The sequence below is a fragment of the Myotis myotis genome, unplaced genomic scaffold (assembly GCF_014108235.1).
Source record: "Myotis myotis isolate mMyoMyo1 unplaced genomic scaffold, mMyoMyo1.p scaffold_m19_p_1, whole genome shotgun sequence".
NCBI lineage: Eukaryota > Metazoa > Chordata > Mammalia > Chiroptera > Vespertilionidae > Myotis > Myotis myotis.
Window position 1 is genome coordinate 65,884,661 of NW_023416313.1, and position 22,067 is coordinate 65,906,727.

The window sequence follows — 22,067 nt, forward strand, 5'->3', positions numbered from 1 at the left end:
CTTCAGATGGTGGCTGACCAGCCTCCCAGGGCCAGCCCTGAGCCACAGGCAAGCCTCAGATGGTGGCTGCCCAGCAGCCCAGGGCTGCCTGAGGCTCAGGTAATCAGGTAATCAGGTAATCAGGGCTGGCCAAGGCTTGTGCTGCCGGCAGTGGCAACAGCAGAGGTGTGATGGGGGTGTTGCCTTCCCCTGATAGCCGGGTCGCCTCCTGCCCCTGAGGGCTCCCGGACTGTGAGAGGGGGCAGGCCAGGCTGAGGGGCACCCCCTCCAGAGCATGAATTTTCATGCACCGGGCCTCTAGTTATTTAATATTCTCAATAGACAGTTCTGTATCCCATCTTTGGAACTGAAAAGTATACCTTCTCCCCATTACTTCATAATGAGACTCAGCAACAGACTGGAATAGGCAAGTGTTTTCTCTTCTTTGTCTTTCACCAAGAGCTGAGGGACCCTTTACCCAAATGAACTTGTGATGAGTGCCAGGCATTTTAAAGTCAGACACGAGAGTCTTAAGGGCTACCTATAGTCCAAATCCTGGCTTTACATATTTAAAATGTTTTAAACATATGTTTCCACAAATCTCATTTTAGCAATACAGCTCTTCGGCTTTTCTTAAATTTTTGAGCAAATATATAGCACACAATAACAACAAATCAAATAGCACTATATCCATTAAGTCCAAAACCCTGAATTTCCAACTCTTGGAGAACTGAATGTGCTTTTAAACTTAGAAATTATCTTCTCCACTATTGAGCCTAAATGCCACTATAATTATAGCCACCTCAAACTTATTCCTATAATTTTTTCTGCAAGATATACAATTAAAATAAAGTGGTAATCTAAACAATGAAAATAAATTGGAGCCCTGCAATTACATAGTCAAAATTTTCCCATGTTAAAACAGAATGAAGAATGGCATTATTAAATTAAAATGCCAAAATCCATGAGGAAAATGAAGTATGCCATGAGTAGGGAAGATAGAGGGTGATCTTAGAAACAGAACCACATGTCTGATGCTTGTCATGTATAAAACTGAATAGCCCTATTCTCTGTGGTCACCATTAGTGACTATATTCCATACACATAATTTTAAAAATATAACATGGGGAAAGAAATGTGCCTGCAGCTGACTAGCTCCTTCTCCTGCTGGCCACAAGCTCCCCGGCATGCCTCTCTTACCCACAACTTGTAGTACATCCAGCCAGCTTTGCTCTTGTAACCAGCCCCTTTGAGTATCTGAGATTACAAGTCCTAACTGCAACTCATCTTCAAATGTTTTTTGTAACCCCTTTACCCAAACCCAAAGCAGCAATGTTGAGAACAAAGTAAGTCACAATGGGAAAGAGTCACTTTCAATCTTGTTAACAATACTTACCTGTAACATTAAGTCCTGCCAAGTTTAAATATTCAATATGTGATGGCATAAGCACTTCATTTAAAACTGCTAGTGAATTTTTTGCTAGGCTTATTAGCTGACATTTTATTTTATACTAAGTTGTTATTATAAGTGAGTTTGATGGGCCATCACTTCCTGATTATTTACAGGGCAGTGTGACCAAACTATTGGCAATCTAGAGTAAATGCTTATTTAATAAGAAAATAGAATATGTTTAGTTTCTAAATAGATCATATTTGTACAATAAAACAAAGAATCCATATACATATGAATATAAGAAGTATGACAAATCATAGTATATAAATGAGGAGAACCCTCACTAACATAATAGCTTTTTAAGAATATATATTTTTATTGATTTCAGAGAGAAAGGGAGAGGAAGAGAGAGATAGAAACATCAATGATGAGAGGGAATCATTGATTGGCTGCCTCTTGCATACCCCCAACTGGGGATCGAGCCTGCAACCCGGGCATATGGCCTTGACCTGAATCGAACCTGGGACCCTTGAGTCCACAGACCGATGCTCTATCCACTGAGCCAAACCAGCTAGGGCAGGGGTGGGCAACCCCTGGCACGGGTGCCAAACATGGCATGCCAGTAACTTTTGCTGGCACGCGAAACCCTCTCTTATAATCTTCCATTTACGATTTTTTTCTTAATGTCAACTTTTTTATTTTTCAGATAAATTCAGTGTAGGTGCATCTTAGATAAATAAATAATTTTACATAACATGTATACATTAAAAATAAATGTATTTTTTATCATCATATACTGTTTTTGTCACTCGAATGAATTTTATTATTTCTTCAAGGTTCTTCACATATGTACACCTTAAGAGATATCAAGTAGGCGTAACATGTTCTCAAAAAATTAGGGTTGGCACACAGAAGAATTTTGAGTCAGAGATTTTGCTGGTTTTGGCATGCATGCACAAAAAGGTTGCCCACCCCTGAGCTAGGGCAATAATAGCTTGTTATTATTGAGATAAATGTAACTAGCCTGCCTTATAATAACTTCCAGGTTTAAGGGTCAAAACCTATAACTATGTAATATATATTATTATATAAATATACAATATATTATACAAGTATAATCTATCCTATATAATAATAGACAAACATGATAATTAACCATACCTCCACTACGATTCCCATTGGCTAATCAGGGTGATATGCAAATTAACTGCCAACCAAGATGGCAGCCAGCAGCCACACAGCTGAAGTGAACATGAGGCTTGGTTGCCCCGGCGATGGAGGAAGCCAAGGTTCCCCGCCTGCCGCAGCCCAGCTCTAAGCTCCGAATGCAACAATGTTGCAATTAAAGAAGCTAAACAAACCCCAGATACGAGCTTTCAGCCCTCCGGCCTTGGAGCTGGAGCCACAACAAAGTTCAATTACAGAAGGTAAATAAATCCAAGAATAAAAAAAAAAGAAAAAAGGAAAGACTTGGAGCTTCAGTTGCAGGCTTGGCCAGCCTTAAAACAGCCCTCAGCCCCTCATCCAGACTGGCCAGGCACCCCAGTAGGGACGCCCACCCTGAAGGGGGTGTGGCCAGCCTGAAAACAGACCTCAGCCCCTCATCCAGGCTGGCAAAGCATCCCAGTGGGGACCCCCACCCTGAAGGGGGTGTGGGCAGCCTGAAAACAGCCTTCAGCCCCTCACCCAGGCTGGCCAGGCACTCCAGTGGGGACATCCACCCTGAAGGGGGTGCAGGAAGCCTGAAAACAGCTATCAGCCCCTCACCCAGCCTGGCCAGGCACCCAAGCGGGACCCCCACCCAGATTCAGAACACCCTTCAGGCCAAACCATCTGGCCCCCACCCATGTACCAGGCCTCTATCCTATATAGTAAAAGGATAATATGCAAATTGACCCTAACAACAGAAAGACTGGGAATGACTGGTCACTATGACACACACTGACCACCAGAGGGCAAATGCTCAATGCAGGAGCTGCCCTCTGGTGGCCAGTGAGCTCCCACATGGAGGAGCTCTGCTCAGCCACTAGCCAGGCTGATGGCTGCCAGTACAATGGTGGTGGTGGGAGCCTCTCCTGCCTCCGCAGCAGTGCTAAGGATGTCCGACTGCAACTTAGGTCTGCTCCCCACTGGCAAGTAGACATCCCCTGAGGGCTGCCAGGCTGCCAGATGGATGTCTGACTGCCAGCTTAGGCCCAATTCTCTGGGGAGCAGGCCTCAGCCAGCAGATAGTCATCCCCTAAGAGGTCTCAGACTGTGAGAGGGCACAGGCTGGGCTGAGGGATACCCCCCACGAGTGCACAGATTTTTGTGCACTGGGCCTCTAGTATATATATAAAAGGCTAAGATATCATTAAGACCAAACGAATGAAAGGACCGGAATGACTAGTCGACTAGTCGCTATGAGGAACCATGGAAGGTTGGCTGGCCATGGGAGGTTGGCTGTGGGAGCGCACTGACCACCAGAGGGCAGACGCTCAATTCAGGAGCCTCCCCCTGGTGGTCAATGAACTCCCACAGCTAACTTTCCTTGGCCAGCCAACCTCCCTTGGTCCCTCCCCCCAGCTGGCAAACCTCCCGCGGTCCCTCCCACCATCTGGCAGGCCCTGGCTGGCAGGCCCTGGCCAGCCCAGCCCCAATCAGGACTGGATGAGACAGCCCTGATAGGCCCTGATCACCAGCCAGGTCTAGGGACCCCACCCATGCATGAATTTTGTGCACCGAGCCCCTAGTCCTATATAATAAAAGTCTAATATGCTAAGTGTTCGACCATTTGTTCAACTGTTCCACCAGTCGCTATGACGTGCACTGACCACCAGGCGGCAGACACTCCGACCAGTAGGTTAGCTTGCTGCTGAGGTCTGGCCTATCAGGACTGGGCAAGACTGGGCCAAACATGCCCTGGAGCCCTCCAGCGGTCCCTTCCCAGCCCCGATTGTGCACCAGTGGGGTCCCTCGGCCTGGCCTGTGCCCTCTCACAATCCAGGACCCTTCAGGGGATGTCGGAGAGCTGCTTTCAGCCTGATTCCCACAGGTCATGCTGAGGGACCCCACCAGTGCACGAATCTGTGCACCAGGCCTCTAGTATATACTATAAATATAATATGCAAGTTTATATCTGCAAGTTTAAGGGTCAGAAAAAAAGTTAATTTATTTATGCCATATATACCCACAGATATAAAATATATAACATTAAATGAAGTGTTTAAAAATATTTACCTTAAAAATTGCAGATTACATTACAGTTAACATTATGGCAAAGACTTAAATACATATGTAATGTACTAGGCATTCTGTAGCATAAAACAAAACTGTAGAAAGAAGATTGCTGGCCTCCAGAATGATAGATTTTAGTTGAAAAAACAAGATTCTCCACAAAGAAAAAGTAACCCCGTCCTGACTGTCCTCCTAATGGCATGTGGTTTCATCCCCCTCTGCTCGCGTTGATACCTTCTCCTTTGTTTGTCAAGCAATGTCTTCTGCTTGCTCTTTTCCTCGCTCATGTTTGTTTTTTTGTCTTTACATAAGCATTTGGTACTTATTATCTCATGTTTCTAGCCTCAATTTTCATCTTTTTCTTATGGTACACATATTGCATAAGCAATATTGCTTTCTCTATAGCATTGATGCCGATGCTGTTAAACTCTTGTCCTATTTCCAACTCAGCTCATTGTTATGCCATTGCTATTAACACTCAGATCTCAGTTTCCAGCTCAAATCTTTCCTCAGATGTGTGATGCCTACTGGACCATATAACTGTTGCACATTTCCAACTTTAATGTCTAAAAGCACATCCTTAATTTTACTGACTTTAAAGCCTGAAACATTTCCCTCCTTTTTTATTTATTACCTAAGTTAAGGACACCACCACACACCTAGTGAATAAGCTAGAAATCTAGATGTTCAATTGGACATCACCTGCCCTCACCACCTACATCCTTGCAGGTACCAAGTCTTGGTCAATTTTGCCTGGTTGATCATTTTAGATAGTGCTCATTACTGCCCATCCCCTTTACCAGGCAGCCTTAATTAAAGTCTTTACATTTTCTCACATAGATAACTGCATATCCTCCTAACTGTTCTTCCACTTTCTTGGCTGTCCCATTGAGGACATAATAATGCCAGAATGATTGATCTTCCCAAAATGTAGATATGATCATGCCATTTCTTTGTTTTTAATACTGTATGGTTAATCAAATTTTTTAGAATAAGTTCTAAATACACTTGTATATGACAGAAGCTTCCTCATGTGTCATTTTCAGCTCTTGCTTAATTTCTTAACACGTATACCTCAAGCTCTACTTCCATAAATGCAATGTGGAAATCTATATAAACTGTCCTCCAAGTCTGTCTGTGCAATGCTCACTGTCTAGTACACTTTGTTTCTCACATCCATTGACATTCTTTCTCTCATATGCTTCTTAAGCACACACAAACACACGCTTTACTTGGATAAATACAATTGTTTCTTCAAAATCAGCTCAAAGTTTTGGAGAAGATTGCCAAAGACAAAACCTCTCATGTCTGGATGTGTAGTCTACTAAACTCCCACGTGGTCAGGTGAGCACCTCTTTTAAAGTCATTTACACACTGGATCTTAATAAACTTTTTAAAAAAACTCTCTCTCTAAACTCCAAAGTTTTTCTTAGAAGAGTTCTTGGCACTTGGAAGTGTTTATATTGGTAGCACTAATTATTAAGCAATGTGGGAAGAACTTGTAGGAAAATCTAGTCCTAGTTAAAATGTAGTTGACAAAAGTCAAGTTTATGGTGTCTCTTATTCTTAAGGAAGAAAAAATTATTTAAGAAGAAATTATTTTATTTTCCTCTAGAGTCAAAGAGTAACAAATTCTACTAGTAGCTCTAAGCATATTTTCAGAACAAAGCTGTAAGTACTTTAATTATTTTCAATCAATATTAAGTTATCTTTTGAAATTAAGGCACAATGTAAGCAATAATTTAATTATACTTTTTAAAATGAATTTTCAAAGTGTCACTTTTCTCTTTAAACTTTCTGGTGACCCCAGCTTATTAAAAATAGAATTCAGCCGAAACCGGTTTGGCTCAGTGAATAGAGCATTGGCCTGCGGACTGAAGGGTCCCGGGTTCGATTCCGGTCAAGGGCATGTGCCTGGGTTGCGGGCACTTCCCCAGTGGGGGATGTGCAGGAGGCAGCTGATGGATGTTTCTCTCTCATCGATGTTTCTGGCTCTCTATCTCTCTCCCTTCCTCTCTGTAAAAAATCAATAAAATATATTTTTTAAAAAAATAAAATAAAAATAGAATTCAAAGTCTTTACTGTTTACAATACCAAAATGATTCATCTCATTTTCCCCTATCTCAGTGGTCGGCAAACTGCGGCTCCCAAGTCACATGAGGTTATTTGGCCCCTTGAGTGTGGCTCTTCCTAAGCCTTAGGCGTACCCTAATTAAGTTAATAACAATGTACCTACTTATGTAGTTTAAGATTAAAAAATTTGGCTCTCAAAAGAAATTTCAATCGTTGTCCTGTTGATATTTGGCTCTGTTGACTAATGAGTTTGCCGACCCCTGCATCTGATTGCACCTCCTTTTATATAGCATCCTCTCAGTAAATATTAGTAAGTAAATTCACTCTTAAATATATTATGTTTTCAGAATGTATGGATTTGTATCAAAGAATACCTCAGAAAATGATAATTGCTTATGTTCCCCATGGATCTCATTTGCTGCTGATTCAAGCATCTATTTAGCAGGATGTAGTCTTAGGTATTTCTTTTGCAATAGAAAAACCATCTCAAAATGAGAATTGAAAAATACATGTTTTGTGAAGTCTCTATGTGGTATATAATTACTATGGAGAAAGCATATGTTGAGAATTAAAATATTTTAAGCTAAGTTTAAACCCTAAATTTGCTGCAAAATTATGTGTTTGGTTTCCTTGAAACTGATAGTGAAGTCTATGTCAGGTATTTATTTGAAAATAACTTTGTACACTTCGAGAAATTCTTTATTCTACCTAATCACTTAAGAGTAAAAGGATAAATTCTGATACTCCAAGTGGAGTATTATAGATGATTAGATTGAATTTGAGTTAAATGAAGGGAAAAAATTTAACCTTAAGCTTTTCTATGATATAAAAGATGTACTAAAATTATAGTCCCTCCATTGAACATGGCTGCATTCTTCAAGCAGCATTACCTAGGACTTTTTACACATATTGTATAAAAATGTATATTGTTATTTGGTTGATCAACATCTCTTATCTTTAAAATAATATAGGCTTTCCATAATTCAATGTTTAAATGAAGAAATGTGTAATGTACTGTTGACTTCAATACATTTTTGGAGTAATTATATCTTTTATGATTGCTTTTTTTCCTTTTGGTCAGCATCTACATTCTTTTGTAAAAACAACCTATCTTCAGGGTGAAATTGTGGAAATGCACAATTAAAATAAGTATATTACTTTACTGTTTGTTAATTAACTGGACACTTTCAGCAGCGGATCTTTCAGCTTGCTTTCCTGAAGTTTTAAAGACTAAGCAATGTGAGAAGGAGGCTTTTTGCAGTGTATGTGGTATGGAACAATTGGATTTATTTCATCTCATGTGCAATAACATAGTGTGAAAATAAATGAGGAATGAAGGCATCAGTAATTAAAAGATGCTTTGTTTCATTTTATATGAAATGCCTTTATTCTATTTCCAAAAATAAAAATCCCTTCAAAGACACAAACAAAAACCCATACATACACACAAAAGATGAAAGTCATGAGAATTATAAAGGTGTTCAAGTTAGTGCAAACCATGAATACCAACTCAAAACAAGCTTATTACTGAGAGTGGACTAGCTATTAGGAAATTTGAACTCTGGATTCCAGATATGTGCAGTACAAACATAAAATCTTCCAAGAGATACATTTTTATAACTGTCAGAAAAGAGAAGATTTTTATAAAAACCAGGCCACGAAATTCATTAATGAATTAAGTAAATAAACTAACAAACAATTTGAATTTACTCCAGAAAGTCTAGGAGAGTTAACTAGTAGAAAATCAAGAAATATAATCATTACTTAACAGTATGTTTTATCTAGGTTATATAAATTAAACAAGATATCCTACATAATGAAAGGTTAATACGCAAATAGACCGAACGGCAGAACAACCAGAACAACCGAACAACTGGTTGCTATGATGTGCGCTGACCACCAGGGAGCATGCGCGGAATATGGCAGACATCGGCTGCAGTGGGATGGTGGAGCAGGTGAGTGGGGGCTCCAGTCCAAGGTGGGGCACCGGTTGCTGTCATTGGGGCACATCTCTGGTGGTTACTGAAAATTCTTTGCTCCCACACACTACTGTCCCACCTGGCACTTTCACCTACTGCTGGCACTGGAGCCACCACTCACACCCACTGCCGGTGCCTAGTGCCAGCCCCAATCGCTTGGTACCATCAGTGGGTGCGAGCACGGCTGCTGGCCCTGATTGCCCCTGAGGGCTTCTCCACCTCCCCCTGCTCCTGAGGTGCGATTGGGGCAGCAGTCACCACTCGCACCCGCTGACTGTGCCGGCCCCGCTCACACCTGCTGCTGGCACTGGCCCCAATCGCTCCGCACCATCAGTGCGTGTGAGCAGCGGCAGCAGAAACAGGGCTGCCAGCAGAGAGGGGACGGGAGGCCACAATGGGAGGGGCTGGGTGGGGGCACGGAGGATGGTCTGAGACCTGCCCCTGTGCCTACAACAACCTCGTGGCCCACGGCTCCTTTCAAGGTGCACAAATTTGTGCACTGGGCCCCTAGTGTTATATATTTATGTATATCTATATAACCTATATCTCTTCTCCTGGGGTGCACTTTATCTCATCTATGTCTTAGAGGAGCTCTAGGACATCTGCCTATGAAGTCATCCCAGGTGCCCATTCTTGAGCATCAGTTCCATGTGAGTGGCCAGGCATGTGGATTACTTCTCCTGGCTAGCATGGTGGGATCAAGCAAGACTGGGTTGCTAGAATTGTACTGACACACTGATTTTGCATGATTTTCACTCACATGGGACACAGGACGAATTCCGGGCTTTTGGTTACCTGTAGTTCACCAGCAATCTCTGGGTTTGAGCATTGGGTACCTATTGCCTCTTGCACATCTGTCGATAGCATGGCAGTAGGCATCCTTTGTGATGTGCACCAATTATCACCTGTACTTATGATAATCAGACAGCCCTTCCTGATATGACTTTTAGTGGACTGTCTGAGGCTCTCCACTAAAGACGTTGTGCTTGATGGCCATGAAAAGCCAACATGCTGCTGCTGACAATCCAGAAATGGTACATAAAGAAATTCTCAAAGATCTTGGTGCTCCATCTGAAGTGGTTCGCAGGATCCCAAATACAGCATTTCCCACTAAGAGACTTGCATTTGAGAGAATGTGTTTCAGAAAACACCAACCACGCTGTTTACAACTTATGTCCAGTCACTCCGGAACCACCGTGGGCAACTATTATACAGACTACTGCCGGAGTCCAGTGATGGGAGAATGACACACTTTCGATGGTTCCAGTGTCACACCTGTGTCCTCCAGCCGAATGAGCACCAGCAACACCTATTTGCTCTTCTACTAATTTGCCAGTCCACTCTGCTGCACGTAGCAGGGAGGGGCTACATCCCTTCCTCCCTTCCCTGTGGCAGCACCACACCCTAAGGTTTGTTTGTTTGTTTTAAACAAACAAACAAACAAACAAAAAGCAATAACAACAAAACCACCTGACAAATAAGGGAAAAACAAGTAAACTAAAGCTGTAGGGTGCAGAAGCGGGGAAGAGCGGTTATCCAGCCTAACCTGTAACCGGCAGTTTACACTTATTTCTTCCCAGAACTTTTAAATAGTTATTTCACAATGCCAACAGGCCCTTCTTATAGATTTCCTCTTTTGCTTCTAATTGATGTTGTGACATCATGCTCTCCTTGGTTGGTCTTACGCTGTGCCACAGGTGGGAGAGCCATTTATTGAATGAGAGGACTGCTCATCTCACTCATGCCATGGCCACTCTTGCTGGTGGTGCTGTGTGGAAGACAGGAATGCAGTCCACATGGAAAGAAATCACATTCTAGAAATGCAGTAATTATAGCCTAACCTGCTCAAGGGAGGACATAGAAGAAGTGCTGTTCTACATTTATGCCATAAATAGCTTAAAGGTAAATTGATCATGACCTGAAATAAAATGAGCATTTACTTTTACCTGCATACTCTGGGTAAGACTTGTATTTGTGGTCATCATCAATAAAACACAGTAGCAACCTTTAAGAAGTGGCAAGTAATATGTTGCAGCATCAAGAGTGGTGGTGTAAGTAGAATTAAATAAATGACATTGGGAGTTATAGAGTCAACAGATCTATATTGGTTTAATGTAAACAGATTCTAAAGAACCACTGCTTTGTGATTAACAACAGGTATTACCTTTTTCTTGAGGAAACAGATATTAAATTAGCTAGAAATGATGCATTTGGCAATAAAGAACAGAAAGGGTGGTTCTTAAACATGAGTAAGAATAGACTGCTCATTTTGAATACTATTAAGAACCTCCACAAACTCTGATTGGACAGTAAATGTGTAATTATCTCTCCTCTATCCATTATTCTGAATCATCTTTGATAAATCACTATACCCTGCATGAACCCATGAATTTTGTGATGCATTTTGAAGCTCTGTAAAGATATATTTGCCTTGAGTCCCACATAGAAGAGGGGGTAGCCTTCAATGACAATATATTAATAAAGACATGATACAACTAGCCTGGCTGGTGTGCCTCAGCAGTGGTTGAGCATCAAACTATATACTGGGAGGCCAAGGTTAAATTCCCAGTAGGGACACATGCCTTGGTTGAGGGGTTTGAGGAGGGAGTGTGCGGGAGGTAGTCAATCAATGATTCTTTCTCATCATTGATGTTTATGTCTCTCTCTCTCCCTTTCTCTCTATAATCAATAAAAATATATTTTAAAAAAGAAGTGATATGACTAACTCAATAAGAATTGAAAAGATATTTGAAAATTTTAATATTTTTGTTTAAAATGTAGTAAAAATTAAGTTGTGGGTATTTTCTGAACAAAATATGTGTTCCAATCTCAGAACTAACTTCATAATTATTGATGAAACAGTAGAATCTTTAGAATTAGACAAATCAGGATTTAAGTCCAGTTTCTATCACTTACTAGTTTTTGCTTCCTGGAAATAGTTACTGTTAAAACCTTAATTTCCTTATTGGTAAAATAAATAAGTCAGTCTTATCTATGTCAGGGTTGCAGTGACAGTTAAGTAAAATATTGCTCGCAATACACTTAGCAATGTTCTTGGAACATAATAGAAGTTGATAAATAATTGTCTATATAAACCATCATCACCCAAAATGAGAAACAACTTTACAAACAATGGATAGGATATTCATAAGGAGAACCATATAATGTCAGTGTGTAAAGTTGTGAATAAGTTGTGAGATGCATATTCTTGGATGCCAAAACTAAATAAATATTATGACAGTTCTCTCCATTTTATTTTATATGTTTAATGGAATTCTAGTCCAAATTTCAAATTATATTTTAATTTAATAAAATTACTATAATTTTCATATGAAAGAGTATATTGGCTATAAATTCTTTAAATTTTTTGGAAAAGAAAAGTAATGAGAAAAGGTTTGGTCTATCAAATATGTAATTATATAATGCTTGAATAATTAAAACTGGGAAGTGCTTGCATAAAAATAAGCGGACTGATACTAAAACTAAAGGGCCTAGAAACAAAATTTTGAACTTATGTAGATGCTGATGTACACATAGATATATAGATATAGATATGAAGTTAGCATCCCCAAATAATAAATATATAGACTATTCAACATATGATGTGGAAGAATTGAGTGTATAAGACTAAGTTGTAATATCACCTCTTTGTGTTATTCATGACTTCTGGTGTCTCAAAGACTAAATAGAAAAGAACAAAATCATTAAAAATAATAAGTAATTCTTGCCCTGGTTGGTGTGGCTCAGCAGGTTGGAGCGTCATCCCATAAATCGAATAGCTGCAGGTTTGATTCCCAGTCAGGGCATATACGTAGGTTGCCAGTTCGATCCCTGAGCAGGTGTGTATGAGAAGGCAACCAAACAATGTTTCTGTCTTACATAAATGCCTCTTTTTCTCCCCCCCGACCCCCACTGCCCCCAGCCTTGTCCTCTCTCTAAAATCATGCCTTTGGATGAGGATTAAAGACATTAATAATAAGTAATTATTTATAATATATTAGCACACAATTATGTGCAAAAAAATAATGGAAACATAAGAGATTAATATATTGGGTACATTACATTGTTGTGTTAAAATTGTAAACTAAACTTTAAAATCAGTACTCTCTCTAATACATAGAGCCTGGAACACAGTGTAAGATTGGTTATAAGACAAGTGTTCAGTCTTAGGAGAACATTTTAGTTATTTATGGCACATCCATATGATAGAGACTTTTTTGCTGCCATTGAAATGATCTTTTAAAATGACTTTTGACTATTTTGAAAATAATTATAATATGATACAAAAATCTGAAGAGATTAGAAATGTTAATATGATACTAATTATATTGGAAATTTTTTAAAGAAGAAAATAAATTAAATTTTCACAGCAGTTATCTTTGGGTGATTTAAATATTTTGTCTTTGTGCTTTATTCATTTACAGTATAAATTGTTTCAAATCACACTATAGTCAAGGTATATTTTAAGTTTATGAATCAGTAATATGGGTTTCTAAGGATAACAAGAAATTTGTGAAGAGAATCTATTTTTACTTAAATGGTTAGAAGGTAGGAAATCTTTCTTTACAGAAATTTTCACATGTAAGTAGCTATAGAGCTTGCAAATGGACTTTTTTCCCGGATAGATAGAAAGGAGGAAGGGAAGTTAATGTTAAAAATTTAGTTCATAGTTTCCTACTGGTGAGAATTAAATCAATAAATCACATGAGATTGTGGGTAATCATTGAATCTGGCAAGAACAGAGCATATAGTATTAAACTTTAGACCCACATTTACTTCTTGGGTCAAGGTTGACATATCAGGAAATGAAGTCTGGGGTATGAGCAGCATGAGAACATGATATATTTTTTGAAGTTAGGGTAAGGGAATATCCATGGAGAAAGACTTCCGTTATGTAGTAGAGTTCTGGAGAGAGATAAGACTGAAGTTGTCATTAAATGTAGCCAAGTCCTTGATGTGAGAAATTTCAGTTCATTGTTGAGGACACAGATTGCAGAAGCATATGGAAGCAATTAGAGGAAAGTAAATGAAGACTGAGGGTACAGGCTGCATGTTTGCAGAGCTTGACTAGATAAAAGGAATAATACAGGATGAGATCTAAAAGAGGCAATGAGGACTCTGGTGTCTCCTTTCAGAGCTGAGGAAACATGAGCAGGAAGACCCAAAGGAGAAGACAAAATTGATGATTCTCTAGTAGGGGGTAAGGTTGGGAGTACATGAGTGAAAGTAGTGTCTCATTTTGAGCGAATAGCAGGTTCTGCAGCAAGGCTGAGAGGTTAGATTTCAGATAAGAAGAGAACTTCTCTTCAGCTGAGATGAAGGGGAAGGAAGCTCTGTAGATATAAGAAATCATCAGGAGACAGGCAGCTGGGATGGGGGAGCAGTGTAATATGTGCGGGCAAGGAGCACTGGATCTGAAGATGAGACTGGCTCTTTATAAATTACATGCATGACCTGAGGACATGCCCAGTGTTTATTGAGCTTATTAACCTTGCCAAGTTGGGTCTGTTTCTCCTTAAGTCAATGGGGATATGATACATTCCATATAATTTTCTAAATAATTTAGTAAAATTCATTAAGTTTGGAAAATCTCTTTAAAAGTCATAATGCTTTTTTATAAGTAGGTGGTAATTTTTACCATGAAATGTGGTGAGAATAGGGATAAATGAGGGCAGATAAAAGTTAGGTTTTCAGAAAAATGCACCATAAATTTCAGTGCAGAGCTTGTGGCCTAAGAGAATGGAAGCTGCTTAGCCAGCTGGTGGCCCTGACAGAAGCTTGTTAAATTTCTCTAACCGTTGCCCAACAAGCTTGCTTTCTGAATACGATGCTATTGACGAGTGCCTAACCTATTTGAGCTTAAAGCTCTCCTTGTACACTATCTTCATTTACCAATGTGGATGATTTTATTGGCCCTTTTCTTTCAAAACCTCCCTGAGGCTTCTCCCATGGTGGCCTTTTAGATTTACAGTGATGGGTACTATGGAAATATTTTAGAATCTAGATGCACAGTGGGTCCGTGGGAACAGAAAGATTCTCACGCACAAAAAAAGCTCCATAAAACATCTACAGCCATTGTCTTAGGTTGCTCGGAGAAAACGCATTCATATTCATAATATACTGTATAATTATGAGATCCTGATTTTCATATTTCCCAGTGTGCTTTTTCAGCTCTGCTGTATTACCAAATTAAAGGAGACAGCACAACTTGACAAAATTAGAATATTCTGTTTTGTCTATTGCAGTTTGGCAGTACTCTATTTTTAATTTGCTCATCATTGATCCTAATAAAGACAAACTATCACTGTAACCATTGCCTGGAATGCAATACATTAGTTTTATTGTCTCTGCAACAGCTGCTCATGTGTTGCTTCCTCTGTCATTCAATAATGATGTGTCCCTTTCTACATGCAGTGCCAGAAAAGCTGGGAGCTCACAGCACACCTCCCTGTGAGCTGGATTAAGTACAGGAAACTCTAATTGAATGTCATCATTGTGTTTTTACTCCTTAGTTCAAAAAAGGGACGAAGAGAATGAAGTTACTTTGTAATATGTGTTGAATAAGTGAAGAATAAATGTCATGTTTTTACATTTTTTCTGGCTTTGTACATTTTGCCTTTCACCTAATCTCTCATGGCCTGGGTTTCCTCATGTAGAAATTGAGAATGATAGCAACTTCCTTACCTGCCTCTGTGAGGATCAAATGAGCAAACTTTGTTAAATTCATGTCTCCAGCAGAGATTCAAGGCTATCACTTACCTGGGCAATATTTACAACAGTGCCTTAAATCTCAATGAATGCATATGGAGCTTAATATTTCATCTTCATTATTTAAAAAATATTTTGCCAAAAAATGTTGCCTGTTAGCACGTTTGCAGGGGTCTCCTGAGAGAGCCTAGCGATCTAGCAGAATCTCAGTTTAGGATGTGATAACAAAGACCGCACCCAAACTTAGCTACAAAACAGGGCAAAGGAAACCCATGATGAGGCCAACAGTACGTTGTTAAAATGGGGCATAAGCGCTGCCTTCTTCCTTAGCTTCCTTTCCCCAAGACTTGTCTGTAATGGTCAAATGTGCTGCTCCAACTTCCTTCTAGGGGGCAGCAATGCCTTGGAATTTTGCCAACATTCCCTTGTCTCTCTTTAAACCTAGTTCAGTGACTCAGGTCTTCAAAGAAGCAAATCAAAGGAAATTATTGTGTCCTGATATTAGCAAAAGGTAATAGTCTACCCAAAATTGGTAGAATGGAAGGCTTATTGGAGACCATCTATAAAGAAAACACCATAAAATGATACAGTTAAGAGAAACTAATATATCATAAAAGACTGTGCAAGAAGTCCTCATTTCACTATTTAATATGTAGAGTTTCTTTTTACTATCACACATAATATGTTCTTCTTTGCTATTAAAATCAAGGTTACTAGGGATAAATGTGTGTTTATTTAAAGAATAAAAATTTGAGACATGGGTTTTTAAGTATATGAGATTGAAAATCTGTTGGGGGGGTGGGGGGGCTCGGAACTTTCCCAAGAAGTGTAAATAAATTTTAGAGGAAATGCAAATGCGCCTGACTCCAATTTGGGTTTTGTTGAATTTGCTTTGATTTTTTAGAGATATGTATTGAATTGATTATATTTATTTTGAATGAGGTTATGATTTTACAAAGCAACTCAAAGAACTGAACAGAAATCAGGATCCAACTCTTGACTCCTCTACTGGTCCTCTACTGTTTGAGATACTAGGCATTAGTAAATCTTGACACTACATTATACATGAATTTTTATTTTTTATTCCAGCTGGCCACATTCAGTTAAAGTTCTATTTATGAGGACTTATTAAAAATGTTTGGAAAGAATATTTAAAATATATTTTTGTATTATGATCCTTTTTATCATTATCTTCTAGAACTTGGTTTCAAACTCTAGGAGTAGGGGGTGAGTACCTGGGCCACAATGATTCATATGTCTGGGATTATCCAGTAGGAGAAAGATGGTGGCTCCAACAGTTGTTACTAAAAAATAATCCATAACATCTTTCCTTTCCTTACAGCAGGGGTTCTCAAACTTTTTAAAGAGGGGGCCAGTTCACTGTCCCTCAGACCGTTGGAGGGCTGGACTATAGTTTAAAAAAAAACTATGAACAAATTCCTATGCACACTGCACATATCTTATTTTGAAGCAAAAAAAAAAACAGGAACAAATACAATATTTGTATTTGCATGTGGCCCGCGGGCCATAGTTTGAGAACCCCTGCCTTACACCATCACTATCTGGGTGGAATGGGAAACATTATCATTTTCCTCTTGTTTTCAATCAAATCTTCTCTTCATTGTAATTCATCCTGAATTTTCATATAATGACTAGAAGCCCAGCGAGCAAAATAGTGCAGCCTCGCCCACCCACACACACCTAGCCAAACCTGCCGGCTGCCAGCCTTGCTGCGATTGGAGCCTGTGGGTCATGGGGGAGGGACTGAGAGGTGCTCCATGCACTTCATGGTGACCAGTTGTTTGGTCGTTATGGCATTATGGCCATGGGCTTTTTATAATATAGACTAGAGGCCTGGTGCATGAATTCATGCCCATTGAGAGGGAATTAATTAGAAGAAATATTTTAATATTGCCATTCACCCTTTCTCTATAATAGCAGTGTAAACCAAATTCACAATCAACAGTGACAGATCGAAATACATATGTGCGATTGGCACCAGCAAGAGCTTTATATGTACTGTGCATGCATGAGTCAACTTAGCCTTTTATAGCTATAGAATAAATTTGCATAATTAGACCTGCTTTCTGATTTAGCTAAAATTTTTCCAGCCCAGTGAAGCATCCTAAATTCTCTTTCAGGTAATTGTCAGCAACACAACAATAAATATCAACACAAAGCTGATTATTATTGTAGATCATGCACGGAGAACAAAGGGTAAAATATTTAACTGCAGCAGTGTTTGACTATATTCTGTGCAGTGAGAAAACCTGAAGTCATTTTCAAGGTCCATAATTTTTTACTTCTTTTCAGTCAGGTCAAGTTTCTAAACTTTCTAAATCTCCATTTTCTGGCTAATGAAAAGAAAATTACAGGGACTAGGATTCCACCAAGTCTTCTATCTACCTACTCCAGGACTTCTATGAGGATCAAGTGAGATGAGGCACAGGAAAACACTTCACAGACATTTGGTTAAAGTGTAAAGTGTTTCCACCTGTGTTCCTGGGTTGAAGAAACTCCAAGGAGGCTAGTTGCTAGGGAGAGGAAGCCAGGCATTGCTACGTGACATTACTAACTGGATGGAGGGAAGGATACTTAGCATATTAGCCTTTTATATGTATACTAGAGGTCTAGTGTACGGATTCGTGCACCAGTGGGGTCCCTCAGCCTGGCCTGTGCCCTCTCACAATCCGGAACCCCTGGGGGATGTTGCACTGCCAGTTTCAGCCTGATTCCTGCAGGCCAGGCAGCCAGGGAGGAGCCTGAGCCCAGGCCTGGCACCGCTCCCACTCATCCTGGCCCCACTGCGCCTGCCACCACTGCTTGGTAGCACTGCTGCAGAGGTGGGAGAGGCTCATGCCACTGCAGCTGCACTTGCCAGTCGTAAGCCCAGTGGCATCTGGCACCCGTCAGTCAGCTGAGCAGTGCTCCTGCTGTGGGAGTGGACTGACCATCAGGGGGCAGTTCCTGTGTTGAGTATCTGCCCCCTGGTGGTCAGTGCACATCATAGGGACCTGTTGTTCAGTTGTTCAGTTATTTGGTAGCTTAGGCTTTTATATATGTAGACTAGAGCAGTGGTCACCAACTGGTGGTCTGTGAGGCTTGAAAAGTTTGTGACAGCTGTACTAGAGTCCCGGTGCATGACATTTGTGCACTGGGGAGCGGGGGTTCCCTCAGCCCAGCCTGTGCCCCTGGTGGTCAGTGCACATCATAGTGACCGATCATTCTGCTCTTTGGTCAATTTACATGTTAGCCTTTTATTATATAGGATAGATACTTCACAATTATGATAGGAGTGAGGAGAAGAAAAAAAAGTTTGCCAACAGTTCTAAACTGTTCTATAATGGCCTCACTTATTATAAGGTTTAAAAAAATTCTTGCTTGATTGTCATTATTTTGCAGAATATATGGTACTGACATTTTCCCTTTTCCCAAAGGAGATAAAGTAATGGACCAAATGGGTAAAACTTTTCTCTGAGTTATATATAACTCAATTTTTTTTAGTAAGTTCTTACTCATCACTCTTAATTGCCAAATCATAGTGCTATGAAAAAATAGATTGCCACTAATCATATAATGAGATCTAATATTATTTATCTAGAAATATTCACTTTTTAACAGGTTTATTCACTTAACATTTGGCAAAATGTGCAATTATTACTGGATGAATTTAAATATCTTTCAAACACACTGTTCTTTTTTTTCTTTAACATTTCCTTGTCACTCATTTTAAAATATTTTATATGGTATTGATGCAATGGGAGTGACACTTTAAAAGATAAATTCAGAAATGCCCCTTTAGGATCAACCATTAGACATGAAATGTGAAATTCTGTCACACTGACATGAATGACTGCTGCTGTAATCACTAGCTTCTCTTTTATTAGTTTTTTTATTAATTAAATGTAAAGCCTACTACTGACCTTTTAAAAGTGCTCATCTGTTTTCCTTTAATTTCAAATATATTAAAAGTGAGTTTCTGTGTTAATTAAAATCTTAGAATTTATGGGGGTTTTAATTGCAAACAACATTTCAGTGGTGAACATGTAGATGAGAGGCACAGTGCACAACATTCTTAGTTGTGTTTGGTAATAAACCTATTATTGAATAATTAGAGGCCCAGTGCACAAATGTCATGCACCAGAGGGGTCCCTCGTCCTGGCCTGCAGGATCGGGCCGAAACCGGCTCTCCGACAACCCCTGAGGGGTCCCGGATTTCGAGAGGGCGCAGGCCAAGCTGGGGGACCCCACCAGTGCATGATCAGGGCTGGGGAGGGACCAAGGGAGTGCTCTAGGGTGTGTCTAGCCCATCTTGTTCAGTCCTGATCAGCCGGACCCCAGCAGCAAGCTAACCTACCGGTCAGAGCATCTACCCCATGGTGGTCAGTGCATGTCATAGCGAGTGGTTGAGCAGCCTTAGCATATCATTAGCATATTATGCTTTGATTGGTTGAATGGACGACCAACCGGACACATAACATATTAGGCTTTTATTATATAGGATGACAAGACATTTGAAGAAAAACATACCATCAACTGTATTGTCCATGCTTAGCTTGAAACTTGTCTAGAGAGAGGAAGATAAGAGGATCTCCTTGGGGAGTCATAAACTTTTACACTGGCATCTGAAAGTTCACTTTTACTTTGAAAATGTGAATGGGTTTAAAAATACTGTCAACATTCCAAAATTATTACCAGGATTAATCAATGTAATGGAAATATTTTATAAGCATACTATGCAACTGTAATTTCTTTTACCTTTGAGTTAAGATACTTTATGAGATAAAGGGTAAATAATGTCCAGAAAGTCACTGGAAGTATCACATTTTATTATTTATTATCAGAGCCTGTTGAAAAAATAACAGGTCCCTTTTCCGTGGCGACCTGTAGCACAGGTATTTCCCAACTGGCATCTTTGCATGTTTCTCCTCTGGCACCAGCCGGGTTTAGCCTTGTCACCCTGGGCTTTTAGGGAGCTCTATCTTTGCAGGCCAGGCTATGTGTGACAAGATTAAATTGGCACACTTTGCTTTATAGCTCTTGTGTTCCTGGCAGTGCTAGGCTCGCTGACACCTCTGAGAGAAGGCTCAGCTGTCACTCACAACCCATTAACACTACTGTTCCATCCTGCAGTGTCATTTTTCTCATTCTCGTGGAGATAATGCTCCCTGGAGACCTCTAATACCTGCAGGAATGAAAGAGAACAGCAGAGACAGGCTAGCTATCAAAGAGAGAACACACATCACAGAAGACCACGAATTCCAACAGCAGCATTTTAAAATGAGTGGAGAAATGAAACCCATGATGATGACTGAGTTGAGAAGGTGGGAGGAGGATGGAATTTTAAGGGAAATTACAACTTTTTAATAAGCTACTTTATCCTTCCTGCCTATCAAAAGGCATGTCCAAAACAATACTTGCAACTAGATAAAGAGAAAGCAGCTGCTCTGAATATGCCCCAGGGCAATTGGGGTAAGAATTTATTTACAAACAGGGATTTTGTATTTTATTTGGATGTTTATTTACCAATAGGCAGTGGATATAAAACAGCATACATTAAGGTGAATTGCTTAACAGTCTAAATAGAACAAGATCTCCGGTTATGATTGATTTATTCAGGTACAAAATCACCTTCCTAGTAAAAGCATAGAATAGAAACAGGATACGTGATCTTTGAAATCCTAGACCGGAGACTTCTTTTGTCCTATGATTGAACTACCAGCTGCTTAAGCAAACACAATATCGCTCTCCTTCAGTCCAAACTGTATATTGTTGAGTGGGTCACTTTATAAAAACTTACACTTTTTAATGTTTACTATATAAAGAGGCATTTGTAAGAACATGCTTTTAATTTCCCAGACTAATAATGGTACTATTTAGATTGCTATAAAAGCAAAAGAAAAAATCACCTGAATCTTGATATTTTCTATGGGAACCTGTTAAAGACATTATAGGAAATGACTACAAAAAAATTTAAAAAAAAAATAAATTGGTCAGATATTAGAACTAAAATTGGCTGGAAAAAATTCAGGATTATAAGAAAGATGCCATATCAAAAGCTTGTTACATCAATCTGCATCTCAGCCCTACTTTAATTTCCCCACACCAAGCAAAATGCTTATTGTTGGGTTTAACTGTTATTCTCAGGCTGGGGTTTGTACCTGCTTCGCTGCCTCCCCAGGTAAACACAGGTGCTAGAAGCTAAAAGGATGAATGTGGTGTATTCTGCTGGAGCACCAACTTTTTTTTAAAAAAGTGTTTGTTTTTAAGTATTTAAAGTAAATAATTTGTAGATTTTTTTTTTTTACATTAAACTACATATGGTATATTTTCGAGTAGGATAAAACATTCATGCCTATGTTAAGGATTTTTAAAAAGATGTAAAAGAGCCATCAATGAGAATATCTTCGGTTTAAACTGTCAGAATTCTGGTGTGCCTTAGAAATTGCGTTTGTTCCTCTCTTCCATTGATACACGTCCAGGAAGCACTGCTATCTAGCATTTAGCAGGGAAAAAGGACTCAGACTATCATGGTGTAGCAATGACAGTGGCGCTAATTAAGATCAGTGTGCAGTTCAGCCAAGTCTTCCAGTAGAAGAAACAACCTTTATTCCTAAGTTTACAGTTGGAAGGCCCAGTACACATCCATCACTCCAGGCTGGCGGCCAGCGATCGGCCCAGCGCACATGACGTGGCCTCTGTGCCCATCGAGGCCATTG